Source organism: Antechinus flavipes, chromosome 3, assembly GCF_016432865.1.
Source record: "Antechinus flavipes isolate AdamAnt ecotype Samford, QLD, Australia chromosome 3, AdamAnt_v2, whole genome shotgun sequence".
NCBI classification, from domain to species: domain Eukaryota; kingdom Metazoa; phylum Chordata; class Mammalia; order Dasyuromorphia; family Dasyuridae; genus Antechinus; species Antechinus flavipes.
This window is the reverse complement of record NC_067400.1, coordinates 67825051-67848305: the sequence shown is the minus strand read 5'-3', so window position 1 is coordinate 67848305 and position 23255 is coordinate 67825051. Positions and strand designations below refer to the sequence as shown.

General features: G+C 35.5%; 1 long non-coding RNA gene across 1 annotated transcript in view; it reads right to left on the bottom strand.

Moving 5' to 3' along the window:
• Positions 1 to 476: 476 nt before the first annotated feature.
• LOC127553138 (uncharacterized) overlaps positions 477 to 23255 on the bottom strand; it is a 60499-nt gene continuing 37720 nt past the window's right edge. The window contains exon 3 of the long non-coding RNA XR_007951683.1: positions 477 to 624. This is a non-coding gene — a long non-coding RNA (uncharacterized LOC127553138). The remainder of the gene's footprint in view (positions 625 to 23255) is intronic.

Here is a 23255-nt window from a genome sequence, read left to right as displayed (position 1 = left end):
TCTGCTTCCTCGCCCTGATCGAGAAAAAAAGGAAAGAAAGAGGGAGGAAAATTAGGACATCATTGTGCTTTAGTCACACACACACAGGAGGAAATAGAAAATATTTCCATGCTTTCAGGTTTGTTTTAGTTTGTTTAGAGTAGCTTTAGTCTTTCTATCCCACCAGTCTGGGAAGAGTCAAGTGACTATGTGACCTTAAACAAATCTCTTAATAGCTGTGTGACTTTTGACAAGTCACTTGACCTGCTCTTAGCTTCAATTTCCTTATCTGTAAAATAGGAACAATAGTAGCATCTATTTCACAGACCTTGATTCACAGAATCAAGTGAGATTATATATGCAAACTTTAATGTCCTATATAAATGCAATTATAATTAATGACACTGGGCAATGAGAAATTGTCAAAAATTAGGGTGCTGCAAGGGATGTGAGTCAAAGGCCCGGTTCATTTGTTTACCCATTTTACTTACTCCAGACTTTGTGGTTGATTAGGAATGAGAGTGTGGGTGATTACTGTTATCCATGAGCAGGTAAATTGATCTCATCATCTTCCAGAGTTATCAGGAAGGAGAACCTTCAAGCCTTGAGCTGTTTCTCCATTCCTCTTCTTACCTTTAATATTCTCTGCAGGAGAGAGAGTGAAGCCATATAAGCCCAAGGAGTTAAGACAGTCCTTTTCATCACAGAGCTGAGCAAATATTAACTCATTCATCATCCCCCTGCCCTGGAGAGCTAAGGAAGCAGAGCCCAAATGGAGATAGGAATGTTTTAATCCCTTTTATAAATTCCAGTTCCAGTAATATGTAGTAACCCGAAGTTGTTTTTAAAAATACTTAAAATGCTATAGGACCTTTCAAACTTCCACTCTAAAGTCATTAGATAATTTCCCTTTTGTGGGTTTGGAAATGAAAAATGAGACAAAAAGGAATGCCACTGTACCCCAAGGAGCCACTTCACAGACTCTGGGGCACCAAGAATCAGAAAATTATAGTGTCAGTGCTTGCTGGTATCTTTAGAAATCACGTAGCCAACATCCTCTTTTTACAGAGAGGGAAACTAAGGGCCAAGGCAATAAAATGATTTGTTCTAAGTCATCTAACTAGTTAATAGTAATGGTATTATAAAAACTGAAAATCTATGTATATAGATCTAAAGAGAAAATTGATAGAGCAAAGCATGACTCTATTGAGCTGATGCATACATACATACACATGTCTGTATACATACATACACATACATACACATATATTTAAAATATTGGGGTCAATGTAATTTGCATAATAAATATTAAAGAAGAATGTTTTAATTTTAGCAGGGCAGAAAATAAATATTTTATGGAAATGCTTATTTTATTCTATAAATTAAAAATAAAAGAATAGTGATTACAATTTTTTACAGGCAGAAAAAGCCTAGTCTTTTGACTACTACTCTAGAGTTATTCAATGCTGGCTGATCAGGGGTAGAGAGTAAGGGAAAGGAGATGAAAAGGAAGTTGATAATTTTTTTTCTTTGAATCTATGCCAGAGATCAATTTTCTTTATCTAGCTAACTAAATCTTAATTGAAGAAGCATTCAACCTCAACCAGAAATACTTGAAAGAAAAACATCCAAATAGTTTTCAGTGGTCATGTTTAAAATTCCATGTGACAGAAAATTGTCGAATTTGAAGTCCTTTTGAGTAAAATATGAAGTCCTAGGGAAGAAACCACAGGTGAATAATTCCACGTTATCTCTGTAGCGTAGCTGCATCTGGTGATTTCTGCAGAGCATGAAATCAATAAATCCAGTGACCAAATAAACCACTCCAGCAGAAACGATTGTACTGTTCTTCCTCCTTTCCCCAAAAGATTCTCATCTGCTTTCTCCAGGGCACTTTATTTAAACTGGGTAATAATGGTGATTCATTATCACAAGGTAAGTTAAGTATCCAGTCTACCTGGAGACTGCCCAGGAATCAAGGATGTTTACTGAAGTGTGTTTGTCTATCTCCTCTGGAATCCATTTACCATCCTAATCTTGGTTCTGGTCAAAGTAAATGAGTAAAGAGAGGAGAGAAGTCAAATTTACTGCAGATCAATTTCATCCTTGACCACCCTAACATTCCCCCCATCTCGTTGCCTCTCCCTCTCTAGTGAAGGGAGTTTCATACCAGTTTCCTATATCAATAAAACAAGAAGCCCTAGTCTCCTCCACTCCATTATGTCAAGCACAACAGTAGATATTGAGGATAGATACAAAAACAAAATTGAAACAGTTGCTGTCTTCAATGGACTTACATTTTGCCAGGAGGTGGGGGGGAGGGGATATGTATACTAACTCATTCTTTTAATTCTCGAGCATTTATTAGAATCTACCATGTTTCAGGAGTTGTCCTAAGTTCTGGAGATAAAAATGAAACAGTCCCTGCCTTCAAGGAGCTTACATTCTAAAGTGGAAGACAGCCCATCTATTTGAAGGGCTAAGAAGATAACTGCCTTCATATTAACACTCACTAGCTCCCTCTCCATTATTCCACCAGTATTTTTCCTTCATATAACACTTTTGTGAAAGACCTAAGTGTTAATTCCTATTTATCTCCATGCCTCTAGCTTCTTCTTTAATATATCTTCCAGAGAGCTGCCAAGGTGCATATGCTAAAACAGGAATCTGACCATGTCACTCTCCTTCTCAAGAAGCTTTATGGGCTCCCAATTGTCTCTAGAATAAATTACAACCACCCTTTGTTTGTGGTTTAAAGCTAATGAAAATACACTCTAGATAGTCCTATGTTCTTTGCAGGACACCACTTTACACATACTGTCCTTCATCTTTGGAATAAACCTTGAAAAGGTTCTTCCTTAAAAGGTAAGAACCCTGGGGCAGCTAGGTGGTGCAGTGGATAGAGCACCAGCCCTAAAGTCAGGAGAACCTGAGTACAAATCTGGCCTCAGACACTTAATACTGCCTAACTGTGTGATCCTGGGCAAGTTACTTAACCTCAATTGCCTCAGGGAAAAAAATCAGAAGCCTTAGTTTTCTTCCAACCTCAGCCCCAGGGGCCTTTCTTGTAAACCCTCTTCCCCAATCCCAACAATTTCTTTGTTATTTTGTCTACATTTTGAATTTACTTAACTGTACACATATTGCCCCCCACCTCTGGGTAAAATATAAACCCTTTGAGGAGAGCGACTATTTCATTTTTGTCTTTATATTTATCCCCCAAATCTACTAGTGCTTAACATATTGGGGGAGTGGAAGGACACTATAGCCTCTGATTTTATTATTTTTTTAATAGAAAATGGTATGGAACTTCCTTTATCAGAGTAGATCAGAAACTGTTCTGTGAAGTTATGGTCTTAGTGACCTGAGTCAGTTAATAATAGTTAAGTACATTTGCTCAAGGGTATAGACTAAGATGTCACAGGCAGCACTTAAACCTAGGTCTTCTTGACACCGAGGCTGATTAGTGATCTGTATTTTTCTTGCCTGGAAACTTAATACATGTCTGTTGAATTCAATCAAACTGATTACTGTTCAATGAGGCATCAGGTTATCATCCCTTCATAGAAAAGATAAAAATCACAGAATGCCTTCTCACCAATCCACATGAGGTAAATATGACCCTTCTAATCTGGAGAATTTATTAGCAAAGGCATACAATAGTGACTACAAAAAAAAAGGGGGGGCAGACTTTTTGCTGTAATAGCTAAAGTTTGTTTGGGTGTTTAGGTGGTACAGTGGATAGAGCATTCGCCCTAGAGGACCTGAGTTCAAATTCAGGCTCAAACATTTAATACTAGGTTAGCTGTGTGACCCTGGGCAAATCACTTAATGCTGATTACCAAGCCCTCTTTCTCCCCTCTCTCTCCCCAAGAGCTAAAGTCTGTTCACAAACTTTGTGAACAGTCCTAGGTAAAATGAATCCATGTGCTTTTAATTCACATATATTTAAAAATCCATTAAAATGTTGTTTGGTTAACATTTATTTGATAACCAAAGAAACTTCTGAGCCTTTCTAAAATAAGTCTTTGAAGCTTTCCCCCCTAAAAACAAGAACAGAGTTTTGGCCCAGAAGCCACTCACTAGAACACCAAGTGAGCCCTCAGATTTAGAGAAGCCTCCCTCAGAGATGTTGGACAGATTCTAATTTTGGCCCAGTGAGCTTTCTTCTCTTGTGTATTCCAATAGTCATACTGCCTCCCTGTCCATCCACCCACACCTCGCCTCTGGTGGCAAAGATTTGGAATTTAAAGCTGACCTCATGTGTCTACCAGGGGGATGTTACTCACTCAACTCTCAGAATTCCCAGACACTCTCACCATCTCAGGGGAAAAGTCACCGAGTAGGCCTCTTGTGAGCCAACACCCTAATACTGTAAATGATCTCCATTGTTGATTTGAGAGAGGAGGAATTTGGGATGAGGAAGGAGAACCCCAAACATGCAAAATCAATTTCCAAAGTTTAATAACCTATGCTTCAGGATCAAGAAGAGACAGGTCAAAAGGACTTCCTGAGTTAAATAAAATAGTTTATGTTACTGACATTCAGGTTTTACGCCATGCAGAATCACCAGTCACCTCCTATCTCACATCCTTTTTCTCATTGGGCACCAGATGCCAGCCCTTTGGCTTATAGGAATGGAAGAATCAGGTTTTCCTTTACTGAAGCCCTCGTTGGAATTTGTTCATTAAAATATCCAAATAGAAATCAATATTTAGAATCAAATTCTATCTAGGAAGGGGAGTTGTTCCTGGGGAGGGTAGTCATCCTCAATTTAAATTGTTTTTAACTTTATAATTTGGGGAATATAGAGTTGCATGGGAAGAGAATCTATCTCATTAAAAAGAAGTTTTATGAAGCCTTCTTCTAAGTCTAGACTAACAGATGAACAATTTCCAAAAAAACTTTTGTAGTTCTTCAAGAAAGACTTGACTGTATTTGATAGGTTTCTAGAACAAAATGTTTACTCTTTCTACTTAAATTCGACACTGTTGTTATTTTGAAAGATGATAATCTTCCTCTCCTTGACAGCTAATGGCTGAATGATGATTTCTTCAGATTTTAAAAGGAAATTTACTTTAAAAAAGGTGGGAATGGGATAAGGAAAGATTTCCCTCCCCCTATCTTCTTACCCTACCCCCATTCCCTTCTTGGCTTATGAGAAAACTGTGGGCTTGGGAACTTCAAGAGTTTGTTTTCTATAATTCACTCTGGTTTGAAATCCCCTCAGAATGTTACTTCAGGACAGCAGACCACAACTAGAAAGAAAGAATGAAGAGGAGAAGGAAAAAAAAAACCCCTCCTTTATTTTAAAAAGAAAAGATCTAAAAGGATAGCAATCATTTCCATTAATGGAAAGAAAAGAATTCTTGTTCAATGGGCCTCATATTTCTCTCAAATCTTCTTTTTGTTCTCTAATATCAGGAAATGCAGTAGACATTTGTCATTAACAGCTCTTTGGGCTCTTCAATGCTCCTTCCACTCAGTACATAGTCACCCAAGACTAAGATTTTGCAAGCAAGCAGTATTTGTGTGCAGTGTTTATCTGATAGGCTAGAATTTGGGAAGGCAGGCTTTGGGAAAGAGTTTAAACAGTTCATAAATCATATGTAATTGAAAAGGATGGGGTCTCCTTTCTCAAAGCCATCCATTTTGTAAAAAACAAAACAAAACAATAACACAAAACTCTCTATTGGGGCAAAATTATAATGTACACTGAAGCTAAGAGTCTAATAAAGTCAGGTTGCCTCAGATCACTTGATGTAATTTATTTTTTTCTGGACAAATCATGAAATGCTTTCTATCATTTGTTACTTTTATATGATACTATCTCATTTGATATTGTCGAGTATACTATGCCAGACTGCATAACATTAGTGATAACAAAGACCATTGGGAGAAAAAAAAAACCTCTGTGTGTGTGTGTGTGTGTGTGTGTGTGTGTGTGTGTGTGTGTATTTGTCCATCTATCTATCTATATTTCTCACTGCTGTATCTCGGTTTCTATGTCTCTGTTTTCCTGTGTTTGTCTCATACTGTGGCTTTGTCTCTATCTCCCTGTCTCTATATATCTCTCTCTTCTATTTCTCTGGCTCTCTTTCTGGCTTTCTCTATTTCTGTCACTGTCTCTGTTTCTGTTTCCCTGTCTCTGTCTCTATGTCTGTCTATCTGTCTCTCTCTCTCTCTCTCTCTCTCCCCTTACCTCTCCCTCTCTCCCTACCTTTCTCTCTACTTTCTTTTTCTTTCTCCCTTTCCCTCTCTTTCTCTTTCTCCCTCTCTCCCTCCCTCTCCCTCTTTCTGTCTCTGTCTCTGTCTGTCTGTCTCTGTCTTTCTCCCTCTATCCTTTCCTCCCTCCTTCCTTCTCCCTTTCTCAGTCTCTGTCTCCCTCTGCTCTCTGTCCCTCTGTCTCTGTCTCTCTGTCTCTCTGTCTCTCTCTCTCTCTCTCTCTCTCTCTCTCTCTCTCTCTCTCTCTCTCTCTCTCTCTCTCTCTTTCCCTCTTTGCATAATAATGGTCACTGAAATCAGTGGGGGACTTTGCTGACTGCGTCATTTTTCATGATGAACAGCAGGTTAAAATAGTTCTCCAAATACCTAGACTTGCCAGTTTCCTAAATCCCAAATACAAATATTTTTGCTTTTTTGATCATTGATGGGACTTCACCTATTCATTTTATATCATCCTATCTGTATGTGATTTCATAAAAATCTTGGAGTACTCAGGAACTTTAAAGAGTTGTTTTATTTTCTTTCTTTTTGCTAAGGACCCTCTCTCTCCCTCGGTCCCTTCTCCTGCCCCATGAATGGTAACTCAAAGAAACCAATGTCCAGTTCTAAATAGCTGTATCATATATAGCCATTGCTCAGAGTGGAACACATTATCATGTTTGACTATAAGTTATATAATGAGAACTAGTGGGCTGTAGCAATATCATACTCTTCACTGTACCTGCCAATATGGCATATATGCTGATAATTGACATACTTCTGTTTGGTTAGTTCTAAGTCCATCTAGGAATAGAAATAAGAGTAGGAATTTAGAGTAGAACAAGAGTAGAGTAGAGCAAGGAGACAAGGAAAGCTAGTTCTACCTAGTAGTAATCCTCCGGATGACATTCCCCACCAAAGTAGCCTTCAAGGGTATCTTCTGAAATGAGACAAGTTGGAGGATGGGCTGGATCTTGCTGTTATGACCATATTGTATCAGCCTCTTGGTTCAGAAGAGTACTTCTTCTGCTTCAGAATAAACCCAGCACCTCAGATAGCAGAGCAAGATAACCAAAACACAAGATGTCTCCCAGACAGTGTGTACCTTGAACAACTTTGTTATCTTCTAGCATGAAGTGAGTTTAGTAAGTTCTCATGTTTATTGATTGCAACTAAAAATACTGAAATGTCACAATGACATTTCAAGGATATAACTGCCTGAATTCGAAGTGGGATTTATCTTTCACAAGGGGATTCTTCCTTTTGAAATTCATATTGTAATAGGTAGGGAGAAGTGAGCAGAAGAGTAGAAGAGGAAGAACAAAACTTTAGTGCTTTAGTTGACTGGGAGAACCATTATAGAATTTGAGATACCATTCAGCCATAATTGGCTTACTCAGTCCAGTAGAATCATGGTCATCTGAGACATAGAATTTTGAGCATCACTGAAAATGCCTCACTTTACATAGATAACTAATGAAAAGTAGATTACTATTTCAATTCAATCCAACCTTTATCACATACCCATTATGTTAAAAAAAAAAAAAAAAAGCACTATTCTATGTAGGCACTTAAAATATAAACACTCAAAAAGAAATAGCCCTAGATTTCAAAGAAATTAAATTTCTTATGAGTGTATAAAACATATAGACAAATAATATTGTTAATCAGACCCATGATTTCATTGGTAAAGGGAACTCATAAAGAAATTCCTTCCACTAACAAAGGTTGCCACCCATTCTACAACTTCAAGTCTTAGAGAATTGCCTTAGGCACTGGGAGATTGAATGATTTTTTCCAGGGTCATATAACCAGTGTGATTGAGTTAGGACTTGAATTTGGATATTCCCAAATCTGAAATGAGCACTCTATCGACTTTCTCTCATTGCCTTCCCAACTATGACAGAGATCAGTACAGCACAGATAAGATAGGATGAGGAAAACTGAGGAGGAACATAGGGAAGGTGATTCTGAAGGGTGGAGATGAGAAAAGAGTGCATTCATTTTGGGGTGTATATCTTCTATCATCCTTTCCAACAATGAGGTTTTTATTCTGTGATGGTCAGAACTCTTCTGAAATGCTTTTGAAAGTCACATGTATAGGCAAAGCAATAATTAGAATTTTCCATTTATTCTATTAATATTATCTATTATTGTTATTAATGTTATCTTCTGGCTACAGAGTTTTTTTCCCCCTCTCTGGATTCCCACTTCCTTTGAGTTTTCAAATCAAACTGGATGCAACAGAGGTCAACAGAGCAAAATGTCACCTTTTTTTTTTCCATTAATAATTGAGATTAAAAGTAAAATGCTTACATTTTTAGTACCTTCTGTGTTGTGTTTATATGAATATTTTAACAACATTTATGCACAGGTGTGAATACAGCTTATTTTTACATGCTATTCCACAATGGCAAAGCAAAAATATAGACTTGTCCTCTAAGAATATATTTTGGTCCAGCCCCAAAAACACAATGGGCAGAATGTAAAATCCAATTAAAATTATTTTACTATTAAAGAATGAAAGTAAATTAATTTAAAAGATATAGTTAAAATAAAATGCTAGTGATATCCTCCGGAAAAGGCTCAGGATTATAGATTTACTATGGATAGTATCTTTGAGGTCATTTTTCAGACTCCCTCCCCCTTTGTTAACAAATCAAAAAACAGGCAGAGAGAGACTAACTGGCTTGCTTAGGCTTATACAACAACAATTATCTGAAGTAAGATTTGAAGCTGTGTTTTCTCAACTTCAAGAGCAGTGTCCTATCCATTTTCAATATGGCACCTAGGCTACAAATGCTTATACGAAGTTTTTGAGACATTTTAGGGCACATATTTGTGTGTGTGTGTGTGTGTGTGTGTGTGTGACAGACTTTTATCAGTCTGTCACAGCCTATGGATCTTAGAACAATGTTTTATTAATGCATAAAATATATAGAATTACAAGGGAAATTAAGTCTATTTAAATGACTACAAAATATTAAAAACACACAAATTCACAGAGGCCAGTTTAAAAACATTTGTTGTAATTTATTCCAAAGAAATCAAAGGAAAGGGAAAAGGACTCATTTGTACAAAAAAATATCTATAGCAGCTCTTTTTGGTGGTAAAGAATTGGAAATTGAGATGTCCATCGATTAGAGAATGGCTGAACAAGTTGTGGCATATGATTGTGATGGAATTGGACTATAACAAATGATGAGCAGGATGATTTGAGAAAAGCCTGGGAAGACATGCATAAACTGACACGAAGCAAAGAGAATAGAACCAAGAGAATATTGAACATAGTAAGAGCAATATTATAAGGATGACCAATCATGGGAGACTTGGCTACTTGTTTCAAGATAATGATCAAAGGCAATTTCAAAGGACCCATGATGAAAAATTCTATCCATCTCCAAATAGAGAACTGATGAACTTTTAGTGAAGATGGAAACATACTTTATTTTTAACTTTATTTTCTTTATTTGGGTGTATGTTTTCCTTTGCAATATGGTTAATATAGAAATTCATGCTTTCACATGTATAATTAATATCATATAGCTTCTCAAGGGGTAGAAGAGGGGAGAGAGTAAGAGAATTTGAAAATCAAAAATTTTAAAAATAAATGTTGAAATATTGCATTGTGATTGGGAATTTTTTAATAAAATAAATAAAATATTTGAAAAGCAAGAAAAAAATCATCTACTATAGACTAAGCCTCTTTATACTTCAAGCAACAACAACAGAACCAAAACAAGTCCTTTCTTAAAAGACCAATCTAGCTCACCTGCTTCTAGATCAACCCCATGTTGTATGAAACTTTAGATGAAATTACCAAAGAGAAAGAAAGGAAGGGAAAATGGTCCTGGCTACAACCTGGCAACACTATCAGGTCTAAGGACCTAGGCAAGCAAATTACAGCCCCATAATTCTTCATTTATCACAATCCTTTTTTTCAGTATCCCACTCAATGTCCACATTAAATCAACTTCTATCTTACAAAAGCTAGTCCTTTTGTCTATCCTCATTTAAAAATATTCCTTCTTCTCTTGAAACCAAAATATTCATGTTCTTTATGTAAAATGCATTCCAAGACCATTGCATTCCAGAAGAAAGGCATTTGCTAAATTTCTTTGATGGTGACAACACTCAAGCTAGTACAATGTTAAATATTAAATTAAATATTAAAATTACACTTACAAACAATTATACATTATAATTTTTGTGCCCTATTCTTTCTTGGTTAGTATCATAGGAAGAAAGTATCACAAATCTGTAAGGGACATCAAAGACTATTCAATCCAGTCCTCTCATTTTACTAATGATATATATATATATATATATATATATATATATATAGTAACCTCCATTAATTTTCCTCTACTCTCAAATCAGAACCTCTGTGGTATTGTACTCCTTAGGCAAAGCCTCACCCAGATAGACTAAATTCAGAAGATAAATCTGGAAGCAATTCCAATAGTCCTGATAGTAGCTGCTCTCTACTTGGTGACTTTAGAAGAAAAGTTATCAATCATTCAAAGTGTTAAGACATTTAACACTTCCTAGCTGTGTGACCCTGGGCAAGTCACTTAACCCTAAGTGCCTCAACAACAAATAAATAAATAAATACATTTCTATATCATTAAAAAAAAAAGCAGCTTGAATACTTGGATATGTGAGGAAAGGCCTTCTGTTGCAACTAGAGATAAGCCCAGCATAGATCAAAATATAGAAGACAGTTTATTCTTTCATGCTCAGAAAGACACTTCAACTCTCAATAAATTTGTTTATTATTATTTGTTTTTCCTAAAAATTGATGCAAACATGAGATCTCAAAATATTTCTAGGGTTTCAGGGCAGAAATTAGCCCATTGAGAGTGTGAATCTATAATTCTAATAATGACTCCTTAACAATCTTCACCAAGGCTGACACCACCAAGAATCAGTTCTTCCATCATACCATATCTCTGAGCCTCTTTTTATGGTAAAATGAAGTTGGACTGGATGGGCTGTAGAATTTTTTCTACCTCCAATTCTTTGAGCCCTAATAGTCTTATGACATTTTTTAAAAAGTGAGGTCTAGCCAATCAATCAGATAATGGAGAAAGCCACAGTGAGTGAGTTAAATTATTACTGTGTAAAGAAAACTGCTGGCATTGTAAATTACATTTCATGTAGGGATACCAAGCACAAACGGAGAAAGCCCTGTGGTAGATGGATTATCATTAGCTTGTTCAAATCTATATCTGGAGCTGTTTAGTCACCCCCACCCCCAACCTTTCACATTCAACAAGAATCTAATTTTTATTATACTTTAAAAGAGAATCAATTTCAGAACTTTGGTATTTATTGTTATTTTTCACATAGGTTATGAGGGATGCCTGGATTTCTCCCATGTTTTTGAAAAAAATATTTCCAGAAATAAACTAAGCAAATGCATTTGTTACCTCTCAGTGCAAGAGGTAACACTTTCCCCACCTCCCCTCTGTGTTTTGCCAACTGCTTGTCCCTAATTTCCCTGATCATCAGAACAGATAGAGAACTTCTAACAGCTGGTTAGAATGTTTCCTCTTTAAACAATCTGTAGGAATAAGCAATAGTGGGGGCCTTCTTCTGGGTTCAGCGATCTAACACCATCCAGTCTTAGACAAAAATGTAATGGGGGACAAAGTTTTGGACCTTCCTAGTCTTCTATCCCTATGGCATCACCTCTTCCAGGCTCACAGTGCTTAATTCTTCCTCTTGAGTGCCCAAAGTCCTCTTTATACCTCTACCCTCCAGTTTGGTATCTCTATAGAAATGAGAGCTTCACATTTTTGCCTTCATCTCCAGTCCCCACCCCCAAGCCATTACAAATACTATACATCAAAAGTTTTGTGCCCTATTCTTTCTCACTTAATATCATAGATTGAAAGAGTCACAAATCTAGAGTTATAAGAGGCATCAGAGACCATCCAATCTAGTCCTCTAATTATACTGATGAGGAAACTGAGGCTCAGGAGTTACTTGAATGTCAATGTCCTAAATTAATACCTACTAAGATATTAAGGTTGAGTAAAGCTTAATGGTTTACCTTCCTGAGGATATTTGAATTTACCAAGGGACAACCAGGAAATATGAAATCTTAAGACATATATGTATATGATTATATGGTTATATAAATATATACATATGGTTACATAAAATATAACCTTAACTATGAAATTTCAAATGACTTATAAACCAATATTTATTGCAGAAATATTTTGCACAAAGTTGGATTTCCTGGTTCTTCTCAAGTCATGTCATGTAGGTAACCATTTACTTTGCCCGTGATATCTTCTAATTTGCTTGAAGTTAAGGGCTGTATTTACCTCAACTCTCTGTCTCTGCACTATGTAATACCATATCATGCATACAGTATATAATCAGTAAATGCTTACAGCATGAAAGATGTAATCACTTACCTGATAGAATCAATGAATAAAATCAGGAAAAAAGTTTATAGAATAGTGATTCAGAGTTGGAAAGGATCTTGGGGGCTACTGAGTTTAATGTCTTCATTTTATAGTTAAGAAAATAGACTTGGAGATGTTAATTGATTTGAGTACCATAACCAAGCTAATAAATGTCTGAGGTTTATGAAGCAGCTCTTTTTCAATGCAATTCCTCTCTATTCACTACATCATGCTTCCTTTTAGATTTTCATTATTAATTTCAGATTATGAAATTATTGGGATAACTCTCAAATAAAGAAGAAATAATCACAGAATTTCAGAGTTAGAACAGACCTCAATGGTCATGGAGTTAGATCTCTTCTATAATAAAGATGAAAATTGTCATCCAAGCTTTGCATAGAGACTTCCATTGATGGAGACCCTACAACCTTCCAATCAATCAATTTCATATTCAGACAACAAATTATTACCTAGGTTTTGTTTGTTTGTCATACCAGTATTTGAATTTAAATTTATCTAATTCTAACTTCTATCCATTGCTTTTTGGTCTGCCCTTTGTAACAAAATAATGTATATCTAACCCTTAAAAATATCTCTCTTAATGATTAGGATTCTTATGTTTTCATTATAAACTTCCCTATATCAGTGGTAGGATCTATTGAAACACTAAATAACATCATCAAATCACCTTCATACAAATGGCCTGATTTGGTGATTATCAATTTAGACCAATTTAGTGGCCATCTAGTCCAACTAACTCATTTTACAGAGGAGGAAACTGAGGCTCACAAAAGTTTGACTAAGTTCATACAGGTAGTAAAGAATGAAGTAAGGGTTAGAATCTAGTCTTTCCAACTTCAAGTCCATCTCTCTTTCCATTGTCCTATACTGTCCTAAACCTTTTGCCATGTTTTAGAAAGAGCAAATTAACAGGTTCATATGGAATAACAAAAAAAAGGTCTTAAATTGTAACTTCAGAATCTATGTTGTTAATATCAAAGTTTGTTTTATTACACATAAAATAAAGGTTCCATTTTCTTTTTTGATGAAACCTATAGCCTATTTCTGCTTACTACTATATGGCATATAGTCAGGCTTCTTAAACTTTTTCTATTCAGGGTCCCTTTTTTGCCGAAGAAAATTTTACACAATCCTAGGTATAAAGGTATGTAAAATAGGTATACAAATCAAATATTTCCTGATAATAAACCATAATTTCATAACTGCTACATTCAGTTATGAGACCCCATATGAGGTCAGAACCTATAGTTTAAGAAGTTGGGATATATAAGAGCAGCTAGTACATAGCGCAGTACATAGAGCATCAACTCTGAAGTCAGGAAGACCTAAGTTCAAATCGAATCTCAGACATTTAATACTTCCTAGCTATGTGATCCTGGGCAAGTCACTTAAGCCTAATTGCCTCAGCCAAAAAAAGAAAAAGAAAAAGATGGGGTATATAGGTCATGCCTTAGCAATGATGTGAGGTTTATTCATAAGTTTGGATATATATCTTTCTCTTCTCTCAGATCACCCAAACTCTTTGATTTATGGAAGGAATTAAGGCTGAACTGAGTAATGTTTCTGGTACCTTGATGGATATTTAATCATTTTGCTCCAAAAAGCAAACATACCTCTACATATAGAGCAGCAATTATTCCCTAAAGCTTTTTACAACATTTACTAATAGAAGACTCTTTCCAGGCACCTATGGGGTTTGCTATTGCAGGAAAATATCAAAGATGATTTAATAGTTTAAATCATATGGGCTCTACAGGTAGAGAAATGGATAAAGGAGGGAAAAATTCAAATTTCATAACTATAAATTTTACTGGTATCTACTCTATAGATAGCCACTCAATGTCAATGGAGCTAATGAAAGGACCACTATCTATTTCCCCTCCCCTGTACTTGGATCCTCCAATAGAGGATTAATGGAAGAATATGAACCAAGTTGCACAGCATAAGAAAGCATGAATGGCTTAGAGAAAGCATTCACAAAAATGATGTCATAGGACCAAAGAAACATGGAAGTCAGATTTTACTATTTCTTGAGGAAATTATGGATTCAAAGAAACATAAACACAATTTAACCATGCATATTGAAATCTAGTCAAGATCAATCCTTCTCTAATGAACAATGTTGTGCCATCTTTAATAACTTTCATTACTACTGTTGAGTAGCTATAAGTAAGTAATTTTCTCCTCTGAGTCTCAGTTTCCTCATTTGTAAATGAAGAGATCAGACTAAATGATCTCTGAGATCTCTTCCAACTCTACATCCTGTAATGAAAACTTTCCAATCATTCTTAAATTTATTTTTAAGCGTTACTAAAATATTTCTAATGTTTTATTTTAAATTCAGGTACACCTGACATCACAATGTAGAGACATATGAAAGAGAATGAGTTGTCAAAATACCACAATAAAAGCTCTTTCTGTAGCAGTTTTACAACAGGCTGGAAAAATACTGAATGATTGGAGAAGCACTGATTCTAAAAATTCTGTAGACTCAAGAGTTTTATTTACAAAAATGGCTTGAATCTTTGGTTCTGAGCCATATGTTAAATATAATACTTTGGAGTTCTACCCAGCCCTACTCAAGCTATGGTTCATTGAAAATGGATGTTCCAACATTCATTCAGCATTCAATAAGCATTGAATCATTTCCTACTATATGCCAGGCATGGGGGTGCAAAGACAAAACAGGACAGACTGCCATCAAGCTTACATTCTACTGGGGAAAAAAACCACATGTACCCAGAAAAACAACAATTACAAAACAGATGAGAAATTATTTCCATTAGTGAGGGTGCTTTCTCCTGGGGGGCTCAAGAAGTGGCATTTCAGCAGAGCTTTGAAGGAAGCTCTATATAATAGAGGGGAGAAGTGTGTACATTTTAAGTATTTCATTGTTGTTGTTTCATTTCAATTATATTTGATTCTTCATGACCCCATTTGGAGTCCTCTTGGCAAGGTACTGGAATGGTTTGCCATTTCCTTCTTCAGTTCATTTTACAGAAGGACTAAGGCAAAGAGGGTTGGGTGACTAGATCAGGGTCATGTTGCTATTAACTGATTATTTCATCTGAAAACTGTTTACAACATTTGATCATTTGTCAATTAGGGATTGTTCTCTTTTTATAAGTCTGATTCACTTTTCTATATGTTAAAGAAATAAGGCCTTCCTCAGAAAAAAAGTGTTTCAATTTTTTTTTTACAATTACTATTGGTAACTGTATTTTCCTCCATTCTATTTCCCCTCCCCATTTATTCTATCCTCTCTCTTCTTTCATCTTGTCCCACCTTAAATGCATTTTTTCTGACTACCTCTTTCCCCAGTCTGCCCTTTCTTCTATCATTGCTTCCCTTTCTTTTGTTCTCTTCCCCTTCTAGTTTCCTGTAGGGTAAGATAGATTTCTATACCCAATTAAGTATGTTCTTCTCTCTTTGAGCCAATTCTGATTAGAATAAGACTCACTCATTCGCCTTCGCCTACTGATTTACCCCCTCTACTGTAGAAGCTTTTTCTTGCCTCTTTTATGTGAGATAATTTATTCCACTCTGTCTCTCCTTTTCTCTTTCTCCTAATACATTCCTCTCTCACCCTTAATTTTACTTTTTTAGATATGATCCTTCATATTTAACTCACACCTATGCCTTCTGTCTATATATACTTCTAACTGCTCTAATTATGAGAAAGTTCTTAGAAGTTAGGGGATACTTCTTAGGAAATATCATCTTCGCATGTAGGAATGTCAACAGTTTAACATTATTAAGTCTCTTATGATTTCCCTTTCCTGTTTACCTTTTTATGCTGCTCTTGAGGCTTGTATTTGAAAGTCAAATGTTCTATTCAACTCTGATCTTTTCATAAAGCATGCTTAAAGTCTTCTCTTTCATTAAATATCCATTTCTTCTCACCCACCCCCCAAAGATTATACTCAGTTTTGCTGGGTAAGTGTTTCTTGGTTGTACTTCTAGCTCCTTTGCTGCCTGAATATCATATTCCAAGCCCTCTAATTCTTTGATGTAGAAGCTGCTAAATCTCGTATTATCCCAACTCTGGCTCCATAATATTTGAATTTTCTTTCTGGGTGCATGCAATATTTTCTCTTTGATCTCAGAGCTCTGGAGTTTGGCTATAATATTTCTGGAATTTTTTAATTGGGGATCTCTTTTAGGAGGTTGCCTGTGGATTCTTTTAATTTTCATTTTACCCTATGGTTCTAGAATATCAGGGCAGTTTTCCTTGATAGTTTCTTGAGAGATGATGTCTAGGCTCTTTTTTCTGATCATGGTTTTCAAATAGGCCAATAAATTTTAGGTTATCTCTCTTTCTATTTTCCAGGTCAGTTGTTTTACCAATGAGATATTTCACATTGTATCCAATTTCCCCTCTCATTTTGGAGGGTTTTGTTTTATTATTTCTTGATTTTTTATAGTCATTAGTTTGCATATATTCAATTCTAACTTTTAAGGAATGTTTTTTTCTTCAGAGAATTTTTATGCCTGTTTTTTTTTTTCCCATTGGCCAATTCTCCTTTTTAGGGTATTCTTCTCTTCCTTGGCTTTTTGTAATTCTTTTACCATTTGACCTTCTCTGCTTTAAAAGTGTTATTTTCTTCCTTTACCAAGCTATTGACTCTTCCTTTCATGATTTTTTTTGCATCCCTTTCATTTCTTTTCCTAATTTTTCCTTTTTGAGCTCTTCCATGTCCTAAGAACAATACACATTTTTTTCTTGGAGACTTTGGACATAGGAGTTTTGTGTTTCTTATCCTTTTCAGAGTGTATATTTTAATTTTCCTTGTCACCATAGTAAATTTCTAGGGTCAGAATTTTTTTTCTATTCTCTGTGCATTTTCCTAGTCCATTTCTTGAATTTTAATCTTGGTTATAAAGTAAGGGTCTACTTCCCCAAGCTTCAGAGATTTTGTAGTTGTTTTCAGACATACTTTTAGAGACCTATAAGTTTTCAGTTCTTCCAAGGTGATATGATCTAGGGAGATGTGTGATTTCTACTCTCCTAGTCTGTGCTTTTGTCTGTGAGCAATCACAAGCACTCTTTTGTGCCTTGGAACTCTGAGAAAGGTCCCTGATCTACTATGGCTTCAAACTCTGGTGTACTAGAGCTCCTCCTTGCCCTAGCACTGCCACAGCACTTTGATCCAGATCTGAATGTGGGGAAAACAACAGAGTTCTGCCTCAGTAAAGAATACTAATAAAGAGATCCCTGTAATGTCCTTCCCGTCAGTTGGTTACTCCTCCCACGCCATCTGTAGGCTGAGAGCTCCAGAAGCAGCTGCTTTCACTGCTGATTCAATGGCTCCCAATGTCTACTCCTAGTTTGCTGGGGCAGCCTGCATTGGATTGTGGTCACCCAGGTGCAACAGACCTTTCCTATCACTCTTCTATATTCTCTTTAGCTGGGAAATTATTCCACTCCATTTTTTTTATAGATTCTGTTTCTTCAGAAATTATTTTATGACATCCCTTAAACATGTTTGGAGGATTTGGGAAAAGAATTCGATGGAGTCTTTTATTAATCCTACCATATTTTTTTTTCAGATTTACATTCTGTTGAGATATTGTCCTGGGTCCTGTTGGCTCCTGGCTTTCTAATTATCTCCCTAGAAAAGATGTAAAAGTACTCCCTTCAACCCTTTGTGGTTATGGGTTTTTACATTAATATATTTTTTAAAATATGCAAAATTCTCTTGGCAAAGTGATCTCTGTGATTTAGTATGAATAATCTGCTCCTTACTCTGCCTTGGGTTTTTGTTGTTTAGTTGATAGTATGATGACATTTATTGGTTAATTTACCAGAGCTATCTTCTTCTTTCAAAGAAGCCTAGAGAATTAGAACTGGATAGCCAGATGAAGAAAAAGTAATTTGGGTCCATGAAGACCCTATTCCCTGAAGGGGAATGAATCTCTATGATTGATTCAGGGAGCCATTTTTTCCAAGAAATAACATGGCAATGGCCAACATACAAATAATTCCTGACCCAAGATAGCTGTGATGTTTAAAAAGGTTTAAGAGACATAGTTTCTGAATAATTTAATCATTTAATTAATAAGGCCAGAACATTATTAATAAAAGAATGGACATTTAGTTATCTCTCTTAGACAAAAGATAATCATGGTAGTAGTGCTTATAGTTTTATATATCGATTAAAACAATGGGTGGTCAGTGGCACTGAATGACCCTAACACAGTTAAATTATTTCTACTCAGATCACCCATAGCTGTACGAGACTCCCAACTTTGGGTTATCTAAACAAAAGTTTCTGGCTCCATCCAAACTTTAGAAGAACATAATATACTTCTCCATCCTAGACTAAAATCTTGCAAGATTGATTAGGGTCTGACCCAAATCAAGGAAAGGCAAAGCAACTTCATCAGTAATGTACATTAAAAAAAAGAAACTTTTTAAAATAAGAACTTTTGAAAAAGCGAAGAGCCTCTGAATCTCTTCAAGATAATCTCTCACATGGCAGCAGAGTGGGTAGAGTGGGACAACAGCAGAGTTTCTGGCTCCCTTGGAGAAATTCCTGAACTAAATGGAGGAGGTGAACTGCAATATGTACAAGAGTCAGAATGAAGAGCAGCAGGTTCTCAGACTAATTGTTCTCAGGATAATTTATACTTTTAAAATTATTAAGGACTCTCCCCCAAAGAGCTTTTATGTGAATTCTATCTATATTTACCATACTAGAAATTAAAATGAAATTAGAAATTAGAATTAAAGTTTAAAATGAAAATAGTTTAACTTCACAGACCCTTTGAAAGGATCTCAGGAACCCCTATATGTCCCTTTGTAATACTCTGAGTACCACTGGTTGAGCAGAACAAACCCAGACCATGTTGTTTTTTATCAGTGATACAAATTGTATTAATGTTTCAGCTCCCTGACAAAGACTTTCAATTTCTTATTGATTGAAATTACTTTCCCCTTTTGAGAAAAAAGAGTTTTATAATAGGATAACAGTATAAGTCTAGACAGCACTTGAAGAAATGCCAGTTTGAACCCCTGGAGAAAGGAGAATGGACTTAACTGTTTTGGAATTTGGGTATGAACGTTTTTAATGTTTTGGATGGAAAGGTTTTTCTGACATATTTAATATTATGCTATCCTGAGTACTTGCACAGGAACCAAAGGCCGTTTTCCTTTTGTTGTTAGAAATCTAGAAGTTTTGTGTAAAATGTTTACATCATCTAGTTAGCTAACTAACTCTCTACCTGTCTCCATCCATCTTTATCCATCTCTCTCTCTCTCTTTCTCTCTCTCTCTCTCTCTCTCTCTCTCTCTCTCTCTCTCTTTACCTATCTATCCATCTATCTCTCTATCTTCTGCTTATCATCATCTGGCTATTTATTTCTCTCTAGCAACTATATCTGTAGCTTCTCTCTCTATGTGCACATTTACATCTAGGATCCACATAAATACATTAGCTATACATCTACATAAATACATATTATATATAATATATGTATACCCAGATATACATATACATGCACAAATATGTCTGTATAGTCCCAAAAATCTTGGTGTAGTTTAAGCTTTAATAGATTGAAATTGTATTAAGACCTTTGGAATAGCCACTATTCGTTATTTGACCTTTCTTTTAGATTTTTCTGGCTTTGGCACGAGCTCTTTAGCTAATATATTAAGTTACTTCATCTCACTCTCTCTCTTTTTCTCTATATCTTTTTCTCTCCCTATAACTCATTCTCCTCCCTTGTCACTCTTTCCCTTCTTTTTCTGCTTCTCTCCATTCTCTTCACCTTTTCTCTTCATCTCCTTCTCCTTTTCTTTCCCACTTTCTCTCTCTTCCAGCTCAGTCCCTCCACACCACCACACATACTTTTTAAAAGGCAGAGAAACAGAATTTTTTTTTAAAGGCAGGACACATAGAACTTACACAATTCTACAAACATAGTTGTCAATATGATTTTTTAAAACTGTGACAATTTTAGTTGGATTTTCATAATGGCAAAATGATTCATTGGTTCCTATTAGGTACAGTAGTTACAACATATTTTTTTAAAAAGACATCTCAATTGCGCAAATTCAAGAAAAGAGAACTTGCAAGAAATTCACCCTTTCTCCTCAGCTGCTCTATCCCTTCAGCAATGTTTGCCTCTCTATACACACAGCAGCCACTCAAGAGCAACTTTGGCTAACTAAGCCCAATGGTTTGGCACAGTTAATAATTGATTCTTCCAGATAAGAAATTGACATTCCTCAATTTTCAAATAAAAAATACAAAATATAATATTTTATATATAATGTTTTATAATTATATATAATGTTTTACATTATATATACCAAAACTCATAAATAGGACAGATTCAGATAAAACACAGATCAATTCATGTTTGCCTAGATTTAACAACATTTGGGGAAAAGTTTAAGACAGCTATATTTCCACTTTATAAGCAGAGATAAAATATTTGATATATTGAACATGTTGTGATCCAATGCCTATGTTTTTCAAGATTTATAAAACATATAAAGTAAGGTTGGCCCTTTGGTTCTAAACATCCTCAAAGGAAAAAGACAAGTGGAAAAATATGTCTATTATTAGAGCTATGATATATGATTGGATGGACAACCCATAGAGCCCATCCATCAGTACATATATCTTGGACAAATACAGCAAATAGATTAGAATTAGGAACAGAATTAAAGTTAGGTTAATAAATGCTTGTTGATTGATTGCCTTGCCTTTGGGGAATTGCACAGGTCATTTAATGACCTCAAATATCTCCCTGAAACAAAGGCACATTTTTTTTAACACCAGTGATCTTTGAGAAGATATTGAGTGTGTGTCATGAAATACCAGTCTCTGAAAAATCAAAGTTGAGGGATCACCCAAAGGACAATTGAGACACATAGTGAGTGTGTGAACAGACTTCAACATATTAGAAATGAGGAATTAATTATGTAGGAGAAGGATGGTATCAGAAATGTTTCAGCTTGAAAAAGGTCAGTGGATCACTTAGCAAGAGCTAGGAATAATCACTGGAGTTCATATGTTTCATTGGTATCCACATAATAATGCCAAGATAACTAGTCAAAGACACCTGGTTCATGAAATGGCCCCTTGTGGAAAATTTACAGGAGAGATGAAATGAACAAGATAGGAAAAGCAAGATAGGAATAGCAAACACAAATGAGTTCCCAGCTCCATTACTGGAGAACATAATTACATTCATAAAATCATAGATCAATTGAAATAGCAAAGACTCAAAATATAAACTAAAGGATGGTAATATGTTTTGTATTTATTTTCCATTGGATTCCTTTTAAATCCTGGGGTCCTTGAACCCCAAGGGACGGTGGCTAGATTTCAGATGACTTGTGAACCTGAATAGGAAAAAAAAATGGCATCTTTGTTTTTACTATCTTCTAACAAAAATTTAGCATTTCCTTCAATTATTCAAAAACATTCTTAAAAAGGATGCCAGGGTTTTTGCCTGATTGCCAAAGGGGTCCATAATACAAGAATGATTAAGAACCCTTGCTAAACAGTGCACTTCCCAAGCAAATTGGCAGTATAATTAAATTTACCCCTAAATCTATGTGTTTGCATCTGTTTAGGAACCTTTCTATTGCATAAAACAAGATCTGTTGTAGGAAAGAGATCTTAAAACAATAAAGTCTAATTCAACCTGCCTCCAAATATTAATATGACTAAGGAATCCCCCTATATAAGGATACTGCAAAATAGATTTTTGTCTTTCTCATCCATTTTGGTCCTAAGGGTTCAATGCTTACCTTCAGTGTCTGCTTTATTGTTCTAGTATCTTTTAATATATCTTTTAGAAGATTTAACGTTTTCTTCGAATGCTTTTTTTGGTACAACTCAAATTCTGTTCACATTATCCTATTGTCCATTTACCCATGAAAACACAAGAAGTCTGACCACAGAATGAATAAAACAGAGATCCTAGAAAACAAAACAATAAAAATAAAAATACAAAGTCCCTATGTCTATAGGGAGAGAGGAGGAATAGGAAGCAAAAAAGTAAAATATTCATTCCAGCAGGTTCACAGTTCTACAGAATGCCAAAGAACGAGTTTGTCTTTTTATTCTTCACTGAAACAACAAAAGCTTTTGGCATCCTGTTAATCTAGCCCCATCTTCTCCTAATTGACCCTATATTACTCTCCATTTGGGAGAAAAAGAACCATGAAGTGAATTGCATTTTCCTACAGAGAAGAGAGAGCTACGTAATTTTCCAAAAATGTTATTTCAACAATGAGATACTTCTTCAGAATTTTTTATTGATGGGACAAGGACGATGCTAGGGAAAACTCAGCTGTAGATAGTCCCACAATCCACCCTGAGATGTCTCAATAGTCTGAGCCCTCAACATTGTATTTGTATTTAACTTATTTATTTATATATTAAACAATATTGTATTTAACTTATACTTTAACATATTTAACATGTATTGGTCAACATGCCATTTGGGGGAGTTGGGAGGGGGAAGGAGGGGAAAAATTGGAACAAAAGGTTTTGCAATTGTCAATGCTGAAAAATTACCCATGCATATATCTGGTAATGAAAAAGCTATAAAATAAAACAAAATAGTCCGAACCTCAGTCAGTAACTGTTTTTGATTTTGAGCCATTTG